The following is a 10640-nucleotide window of genomic DNA, read 5'->3' as shown; positions in this document are numbered from 1 at the left end:
TTGATTGTTATCTCAATGGCTTTGTTTGAGCTGCTTGTGTACAGAAATGGATACATTGGGGGGCAACTTGCTTGCAAAAATGTGCTCTCAGGCAAAATTGCATACACGATGTGCATTTTAGGAGAAATGCATGCTAAATTGCTGGGAAATTTTCATTAGGCAAAGGGAATGTGGTGAACTGAACCTAAGACTGGAATAATGAAATATATGTATAAACTGAAATTCATCATCCCTAGAGACACTTCTACATTTCATTTTCTGAGTTTCATATTTAAATATATAACAAATCAGTTTGTCAGAGAAATGTTTACCCACCTCTGCTTTCTGTGACTGGTAAATGGCTCTGTTTTGTCCCCCCTTTTTGTCTTTTCGAGATGCCTTTGTTTGTTTAATACCCTGACTTTATCCCTGTTCAGCACCCAAAGGGGCATATAGCATGAATGTAAACAGCTAAAACCACACACTATTAGAAACAACACGGAAAACACTGAAAACCTTTTAAGCACACAAGTCAATGTACAACACTCATCCTCAGAAAACCCAGCCATAACAGTAACTGAGCACCCGAAGGCCTGTCTCAACAACAACAGCAACAAGTGTTTGTCTACCGGTGAAAGGAAAGCCATGGGTGGGGGGCAGGCCCTAGCTTCCCATGGAAGAGAGTCAGCTCCACAATCTGAGAGCAGCTACCAAGAAGGCCTTATTTGCTGTTAACATATCGCTAGCATGGTTTGCCTGTAATGTCTCTTTTAATGGTTCAGTTACATCCCTGGGATTTATAAAAGCTAAATTTCTAAGTCACACCTTGTCTCTTAATGCATAATGTATGTAAAATGGACACACACAAATACTAAACTGCCATTTCACAGGCTTATGATGTATGTTTTGGACAGATGATAATAGATCATTGGACAACTGTTGTTCCCACCCCAACTCCAAATCTTTTCAGCCTAAAGAGTAAATGCTACATTGGGCTTTAAAAGAGGATGCCATACAGAATACAACAGTCTCCAGCAATATGTAATAAGAATGTTGCCCCACATTGATCCTTGGAATGAGAAAAAAATGGTTGTCACAGTATTTCCCAGTGCAAACCTTTGAGTGGTGTTGAACATGAATGAACCCTGTAGATCCATCCAATGAGAAAATGAGCAACACAGTCTATTGACAAATCTAGAAACCAATCACACATATATGACAACTTACACACTTTGTGCCAATCCTGGAAAACTTCATGGGAAAGAAAAGGTTTAAGTTGCAATGTGCAACACGGATGTGAGGCTGCTTTGAAAACTACTCGGAAACTCATAGGTGGTGGGGAGGTGTTGGAGAACAGGCCTGTGTGTGCCATGTTGTGTACCTTGGGACCACCTAAGCTAGCCTGCTGCTCTTGGGTACAGTGGAAAATTCTGACCCATAGCTAGGGTTGAACCAAAATTCCACTGCCAATCTATTTATACATGGACCCAGGGCACACCTTGTCCTTCACCTACCCCAGTATTTATTGGGGATCTATGCCCCATCCCTCTTTGATTCATATTGTAATCAACCCCAAGCAGGTAGCATCCGCCATTGCAGCAAAACCACCACCATTCGAAAGTTTGGCAGGCTTCATCCCCTCATCAGGAGTGACCATTCCAAGATCTTGCATCCAATTATGGGCAAAAATAAAATATATACAGACATTCCCTTTGTTTTTGTGTTTTTAGACACCAAACTTTAAAGTTCCCTACACAAAAACCCCTGGATGTATCTGTCTACGATTTGGTGGAGCAACTTTGCCTGCAAATTTAATCCACTTCTGTGAAAGAAAGAATAGCTATGTATATAGGGAATGGGGGCAACAGAGTTTTGTTTTTAACAGATTTAATTTGGTCCCAAGTAACAAGTTGAACTGGAAAGACACAGTGGCTCCCAAGCTGTTTGGTGCTTCCCAAAGCTACAGATACAAGTCATATCTGGTCAATGACATCTGAAGGGCACCATCTCACCTACTACTCCTTTACTTCCATTTCTTTGGGCACTGAAATGCCATCTGTCCACCACCCCATCTCCCAGCTATTCTCCTGTGTATGTAACGTTACCTTTTCTACCCATACCTCTCATAGTATTTTTTTTTCTTCCTATGAAAACGACTAGAGAAATGGATGCAGTGTTCAGAATTCTACATCCAGGTTCAGGTACCATCCAGGTTCTCTGTCCCTCTCTCATATCTAATGGCACAAAAGTCAAAATTCCCTTTTTTAAAAAACCAACCCTAATTTTATCTAGCAAAGGAACTAGAAAATTAATTACACAGAAGATTAGTGTGACTACATTATAATAAATGGACACCATGGAAGACATGAATGATTGAAAACTTAATATGAACCAGATCTGTAAGAAAGTGGAACTCTTAATATTTATATGATCCATTTAATAGATTTCCAATTTATTTTGGGGCACATCCATTTAATAAGTAACTGATTACCCTGATCTGGAGCAAATTGACCATAGTCCGTGGAGCTCCATTAGGTACATCATTAAGTATGAGCTCATGCACTAGATTATGGTGTGTTTGTATGTTTGTGTGTATGTGTTTTGGTTTATACCTGTACCCTAACCACCACCTCTGCAGCCCATCGTGAGAGCTTAAAAATACAAATGAGAGAGCTTTAAAAAAAAAAAAAAAAAGCAGAGTTGGGCAATTATGTTTAGACTTTACATAGCTAATTTGCCCTACCCTCTCAATACTGGAAGAACTTGTGATTTTGCCAGTCTGAGACAATGGGAAATGGCCGTTCCCTCTCTGTGTCCCTGCTAGCTCTTTCCATTCTCAGAAGCTATCACTGATAGCCTCTTATCTCTAAAACACCTTTCTCTGCAAGTGTCAACTGTGTGTACATCCACATATATTACAGGAGAAAGTGCATGCAAAATGTATACAATTTAAATGCAATGTTTACCCTGCATTTTTTTTTAAGTCCAGAGAAATGAGATGGATTGAGCTTATGGTTGAGCATATATGCACAACTCTGGGAATGCCTTTCAGTTCCAAATCAGTATGTAGAGTGGTATTCTTTATTTATAAGTTACAGTGGTACCTCGGGTTAAGAACTTAAATCATTCTGGAGGTCCGTTCTTAACCTGAAACTGTTCTTAACCTGAAGCACCACTTTAGCTAACGGGGCCTCCCATTGCCGCCGCTCAATTTCTGTTCTCATCCTGAAGCAAAGTTCTTAACCCGAGGTACTATTTCTGGGTTAGCGGAGTCTGTAACCTGAAGCGTCTGTAACCCAAAGTACCACTGTATTGAACTGGAAAAATAAACTCTTGGTAATGTAAGACACATATTTTTAGTTTGTACAGGCACCAATCATTTTAGGCACATCCAATTGATGCATGATCATCAACGCATGGTTTCTTTTGGACCTGGAAGAAGGCCGAATAGGGGTGGAATGGGGTGGGGCATAACATTTCCAGAAATCAGAAAGAGACTTTTTTCTGTGTTTGGATACAACTGGGCACCTTTTTGAATAAAAATGACAGACTGAACATTTCAAAACTGCACTAATTTTAACCACTGATTTTGAAACTACTCTGACCCTTTTATTTTTTTGCTGAGCAATACTGAGTTTGAGACTGCTGGTATAACATAAAATATAAAAGAAGGAAAGGTGTGTTTCTCCCTTTTAGTTGGTAAAGCAAATATCTGGATTCTTCACAGTCCATTTGAGGTGAAATCTCTGAGAAAGTGGGGTTGTGGGAGGAGAAAAGGAAGAGAGCAGCTGACAAAATATTTCTGTTAATAAAATGATTGCATAGATAGCCAGTGGGAGAATGACCTAATGTAAAAGGGATGCATTAGGATTTGCAGTAGCAGCAACATAAGTAGCTATTCCATATTGAGGAGACAACCTTACAGGTCAGTTCTGAATTTCTAAGACACAATGATAATTTTAGTGAGGAAAGGAAGCAGACATAATTAGGACTAAATAACAGGTTTTTTTCCAACTGCATTGAAGAATCTTAGGCTTCCTATTTTTCTCCATGATTATTTCTGCCGCATGACATCATGGGATACAATCATAATGCAGTATCAGTCAATCAACAATTGCAATATATTCTGCTGCAGTTTCTTTGGAACCATTTAAATTGTGCAAATTCCTAAAGTACAATTTCCTAAAGTACAATTTCCTAAAGTACAATTTTTTGATGCATACTTCACCGTAAAGTATGTTTCCACTAGTGCTGTCCGTGGTCTAGAACTGAAGACTTGGGCCCAGACTGAAAGCCTTCATGAAGTGGGCTCGTTGGTGGATTCAGCCTGGTTACGGCACATTAAAAGAGCCCTGGTGGATCAAGGGCCCGTCTAGTCCAGCACATTGATTTTGTAGTGGCCAACCTTTGAGAAGGCTGCAATCAGGACATGAGCTCAACAGCACTCTCAGAGCTGGGGAAAGCACTGAACAATCATTACTCGTTTACCTTTCTCCAACTCAGGCCTTATGCTTTTCCATCTTCAAACCCCAACTCCAAACTTTGGCTCCTCAAACAGAACTGCACTGGTTACACATGTTCCCTGCCCCCACAAAATCTGACATTCATGCAAAAGCATGCACAAGTCCATTACTTGTGGGGCAGATTACCATATGTCTCGAATGGAGAGTTGTGGCTGTTGTTGGTGATGGTGATAGCAGTATGCAGAGGAATACCAGCTGCAGGAAATGCCAGGAAGGCAGAGTGCTCTTGCACTCAGGACCTGCTTGCCAGGTTTTCACAGTTTGCTTCTGTAAGAACATGTAGCTGGGCTAGACGGGCAAAGTGGGACATGTTGTTGTTTAGTCATTTAGTCGTGTCTGACTCTTCATGACCCCATGGACCAGAGCACTCCTGTCTTCCACTGCTTCCCGCAGTTTGGTCAAACTCATGCTGGTAGCTTCAAGAACACTGTCCAACCATCTCATCCCCTATCGTCCCTTTCTCCTTGTGCCCTCAATCTTTCCCAACATAAGGGTCTTTTCCAGGGAGTCCTCTCTTCTCATGAGGTGGGCAAAGTATTGGAGCCTCAGCTTCAGGATCTGTCCTTCCAGTGAGCACTCACGGTTGATTTCCTTTAAAATGGATAGGTTTGATCTTGCTGCAGTCCATGGGACTCTCAAGAGTCTCCTCCAGCACCATAATTCAAAAAAAAAAAAAGGGGGGGGGCATACTAGACATATTAATACCACATAGGCTGAGCCTGGAGGATAGTAGCTTCTGAGTAGTCTATCCTCAAAGAGCTATAACAGTTGTTTTGGCAGCAGCATCTCAAAATGTTTTGTGAATTTTTAATATATGAGAAGCATCACAAGCCTCCTACATAACTGCTGTGAATGGCATTAATAGGGTTGCCATATCTTGAAGAGCAAAAAAGAGGACAACCCAAGCTGCTGCCAGCCCGAACGAGGGAAACCAAGGAGCCTCTTTCCCCAGCTGGGACTGTCAGCAGTAGCGGTGTGCAGAGCAGCCCAAGTCTGAGCCCAAACCGTCCGAGCCCCCCCAAATCTCCCAAACCTGGACATTTCCTTGAAAATGTAAAAATCAGCCCAGATGGGCATGCTGGCTGGCATCACATAGTGAAGGAGGAAAAAGCTGTAATAGATGGGAGAACAGCTACAGGCATGTGCTGGGAAAGAAACACATTCTCCATGCAATAGTTTTTTCACAAAGTAAGTTGGGCTCTGACATCACAATTTACTGAGAGCCAGCGTGGTGTAGTGGTTAAGAGCGGTAGACTCGTAATCTGGTGAACTGGGTTCACGTCTCTGCTCCTCCACATGCAGCTGCTGGGTTGCCTTGGGCCAGTCACACTTCTCTGAAGTCTCTCAGCCCCACTCACCTCACAGAGTGTTTGTTGTAGGGGATGAAGGGAAAGGAGAATGTTAGCCGCTTTGAGACTCCTTCGGGTAGTGATAAAGCAGGATATCAAATCCAAACTCCTCCTCCTCCTCCTCCTCCTCCTCCTCTTCTTCTTCTTCTTCTTCTTCTTCTTCTTCTTCTTCTTCTTCTTCTTCTCTCCCCACCAGAACAAGTGAGTGTTCAGTCCAGTCCTGCAATTTAAACAAGATATTGCTGTGTTTGGGGGCATCAAAGTTCAACCATGGGACACTTCCCAGCTCTTGCTTGCGTCCGAAGCAGAAAGAGTGGAGTGGAAGAAAAGGAGTACCATACGTAGGGCATGGCCCCTCTTAGCAACATGGAGAGCCCCACTATAAAAGGTTCCAGGTGGGGTGATGGTGGAGGAAGCAATGGGATGAGGAGGAAGAAGGTGAGAAGAAGCCACTGAGGAGCGGGAGCAATGGTAAGAGCTTTATTCCCCTTCCAAGGGAAGTGGGTCCAGTGGTCTGCCCTCTGTCAGCAAGGAGAACCAGGAGTGAGCTGCAGCCCTCACAAAGCCCCAGAGGATGAAGAGGAGAGCCCACATCTCTTAAGGCATCACTCTGGGATCCCACATAGCAGTTGCCTGGGTTGCCACTTAACTAGGTGAACAGAAGATCAGTAAAGTCCCTGGTTTAACATGCCAGAGACTTTGTTGTTGTTGTTTACTCGTTTAGTCATGTCCAACTCTTCGTGACCCCATGGACCAGAGCATGCCAGGCACTCTTGTCTTCCACTGCCTCCCGCAGTTTAGTCAAAAGTTTTGGAAAACATATTCATCTTTGGACATGGTATAGGGTCAGGTAAGTGCTTAGATGATATTATTATTATTAGTATTATTATTTGTTGTTGTTTAGTCATTTAGTCGTGTCTGACTCTTCGTGACCCCATGGACCAGAGCACGCCATGCACTTCTGTCTTCCACTGCCTCCCGCAGTTTAGTCAAACTCATGCTGGTAGCTTTGCGAACACTATCCAACCATCTTGTCCTCTGTCGTCCCCTTCTCCTTGTGCCCTCAATCTTTCCCAACATCAGGGTCTTTTCCAGGGAGTCTTCTCTTCTCGTGAGGTGGCCAAAGTATTGGAGCCTCAGCTTCATGATCTGTCCTTCCAGTGACCACTCAGGGCTGATTTCCCTAAGAATGGATGCGTTTGATCTTCTTGTAGTCCATGGGACTCTCAAGAGTCTCCTCCAGCACCATAATTCAAAAGCATCAATTCTTTGGCAATCAGCCTTCTTTATGGTCCAGTGCCAGAGACTTAAGTTTGGGGTTAACGGGGCACAGAGGTAAGGGAGACCTGTGTGTACTTTCAAGGCAACCATCAAAGGAGAAAAGAGACACCAGTATGGTGTTGCATTCAATGCTACTCAGAGTAGAACTAGCATGAGCTACAATGCACATGTCCCTAACCTACTCCCTTCTGAGGTCACAAAGGTATTGAAAAAGATGCAATTTTTATCTCATCCAGTCCCAGCCCTTAAATAGAAATGGTAATCCAAAAAAAAATTGGATGGGATCATTAAGTGTGCAGTGCAAACATGTGTAGCTTCTTCTGTCCCTGGAGCGCTGCCACAATGAAGTCATTCAAATGCTCCCTGTTTGGTTGGCAGGGTGCTTGCTCGGGAGAAGGGGAGGGGGCGACAAAGAACAAACTGTCCCAAAGGAAACCGCCCACAAGGGCAGCCGTTAGAAGAAACAACCCAGAGACATTTGCAAAGAAAACACACACACACACAATGTGTTGCATAAGGATTCAAATCTGAAGGGTGTTAACAGTAACTGATTTCAACACTTCCTTGAGGCCTGATCTTTCCTCTGTTAGCTCTTCTGAAGTGGTGGTTTGTCTGGGGAATGGTTCCAAACACCCTGAGATATTCCATCGCCCACAAAAGGGCCCTCTTTTTTTGAACAGGGGAGTGACAGTCCTCTGATGGAGGTTGCAGAAGGGCTGTATCCCAAGGTTTCAGGGCTCTGAGGCAAACTTTTCATAACTTCCAATGCCTGGGAATGAATCCAGGACCCTGTCCATGCAAACCTCATGTTCTTCCGCTGAGCTAAAAACAACAACAACCAAAGACAAGTGTGGAGCCTCATCCATGGAATTAAGGACACACCAGAATTATGTAAAAGTTCCAATTCAGATTCAGTTCAGATTTCACATGGACTCCTAGAGACAGCTTAAGAGTCCAGTCCAGAATGAATCTGCACCAATCAGAAGCTGTGCCTTGGTTTTCAAACATTTCGGAAGCCAAACGGACTTCCGGAACGGATTAAGTTTGGCGCTTTTGTTTTTGCTATTTATTTTGCATTTTTGTTTTTGAGGCTTTTTCGGTTCATTTGTTTTTGTGACTGTGTGGAACCCAGTTCAGCTACTGATTGATTGATTGTGTGACTATGGAAATGAATAAAAGCCCCCCATCCAAACAATGACTATCATCAGTGCGGGTAAGAAAATAATAATAATTTTATTTTTTTATCATCTACAATAGTGTCGTATTTATTTTATAGTACAGTACATTGATTATTGCTTTCATTTTATGGATCTGTGGTCTTGTTAGATTGTAAAATTCATCTTAAATTGCTGTTTTAGGGGTTGTTTTTAAAAATCTGGAACAGATTAATCTATTCTGCATTATTTTCTATGGGAAAGTGCGCCTGGGTTTTGGAACGCTTTGGTTTTGGAACAGATTAAGTTTGAGAACCAAAGTACCACTGTATCTGAAAATAATAATTATTTGGGCAGTTCACCAGCAATTCTACCCACAATCACATTGGATCTGGGTACAGAGATGCATATGAGCCCATTCTGGTCAATTAGATTTTCATCTAGGTAAAGGTAAAGGGACCCCTGACCATTAGGTCCAGTCGTTTCCGACTCTGAGGTTGCAGCACTCATCTCACTTTATTGACCAAGGGAGCCGGTGTACAGCTTCTGGATCATGTGACCAGCATGACTAAGCCGCTTCTGGCGAATCAGAGCAGCTCATGGAAATGCTGTTTACCTTCCCGCCAGAGCGGTATCTATTTCTCTACTTGCACTTTTACGTGTTTTCAAACTGCTAGGTTGGCAGAAGCAGAGACCAAGCAACAGGAACTCACCTTGTCACTGGGATTTGAACTGCTGACCTCCTGATCGGCAAGTCCTAGACTCTGTGGTTTAATCCACAGTGCCACCTGCGTCCCACAATGGATGCATATTTAGGCTTTAAAGCATATCCTCCAACATTTCTCCGATGAAAATAGGGACGCCCCATTCCATAATGATAATTTTACTATTTATATCCCACACATCTTACTGGGCTGCCCCAAATACTTTTGGCAGCTTCTAACATATGTAAAAACATAATAAAACATTAAACCTTTTTAAAAAACAACTTCCCTATATAGGAGCAACAGGAGCTCACCCCGTCGCGGGGATTCAAACCACCGACCTTCTGATCGGCAAGTCCTAGGCTCTGTGGTTTAACCAACAGCACCACCCGCGTCCCAGATTGTCATCTACTGCTCTGCATTTACTTGGAGGAGGGCTTTAAGCATGGCAGCCCCACTTTGTGGAATAGCATCCCTGTTGAGATACGACAGCACCTGCTATCTGCATTTTCGGAAAAGAACTGAAGGCAGTTTTGTTCCAGCAAGTTTTCCCAGCTGTATAAATGGGCCGTTGCAGTGGGTTTTTTTCTCTCTAGAAAAAGATATTTGATAAGCAATAATGCTTCTCTGAGGGGCAAACTCAGTTCGTAGCACCTTGGGTGCCATGCTTTAACCTTTATGTATGTGAACTGTGTTTTTCTCCTTTCACAGCTGAATGCAGTCATTTGGGGGTAGGACTTGGCCAGATGACTCCATTCAGATTTTCACCAGATTTCCAGGGCCAGTGGCAGTGCTATCTCTACTTGGAAAGGTAGAAGGTGACATCTCCTTTTATTTTTGAGATTAGCTGCACGGAACAAGCCAGGCGTGATATTGACTGTCCTTGAACTCTGTCATCAGCTGCAAGTGTTGCAGAAATAACAGGCTGCGTGTGACTGAAGTAATCTTGGACAATGGGAAGATGGTAAAAAGCTCCACAGCTGTGGTTCAAAGTCATAAAATGATGCATACTGAATATGAAAAAGCAGAGGAGATGAAGGAGCTGCCTGAAGACTAGATCCATCTGCTGGGGCTGCTCTGTGTTGCCCCAGCAGACAAGCAGAAGTATAAACTGATGGTATGAAAACTTGATGGTATTGTACATACAGTTGGACCAATATTATTTTGTGCCATGTTTTGCCAATGTGCAGAAGGAAACATGGGCACTGATAAAGTATCAGGATGAAATGATACATATATTACGGTAAATAATTAACTGATGAAGTATTTCCACCCATTTATGTGCTCCTGAACACCATAGCTTCTAAGCCATGTGAAATAAAGTTGCAAAATGAATGGTAGGTAAAACCAGTTAATCATAAAAACCATCATGGGGCAAGGCAACTTTATTAGACAGCAACTTTATTAAGAAATTAATTAAGAGAAGAGGGAGGAGAGTTTAAATTGAAAGAATTTGAAGACTTAATAGGGCATAACATTGTTAGTTGTTTAATGCATGATTATTGTGTTTTTATTTCTGGAGAGTAGTAAATGGGGTATTTTATGACTCCAGGGACAGAACAACTTCGCAAGCTTTGAGTACGGTATCTCTTTATTTGGGACAATTGTTGTTTTGCAATTTCAAAATATCTTGGTTCCGTCCTACCTTCT

This window comes from Podarcis erhardii, assembly GCF_964252035.2.
Source record: "Podarcis erhardii genome assembly, chromosome: 8".
Lineage (NCBI taxonomy): Eukaryota > Metazoa > Chordata > Lepidosauria > Squamata > Lacertidae > Podarcis > Podarcis erhardii.
This window is presented reverse-complemented; position numbering follows the sequence as displayed.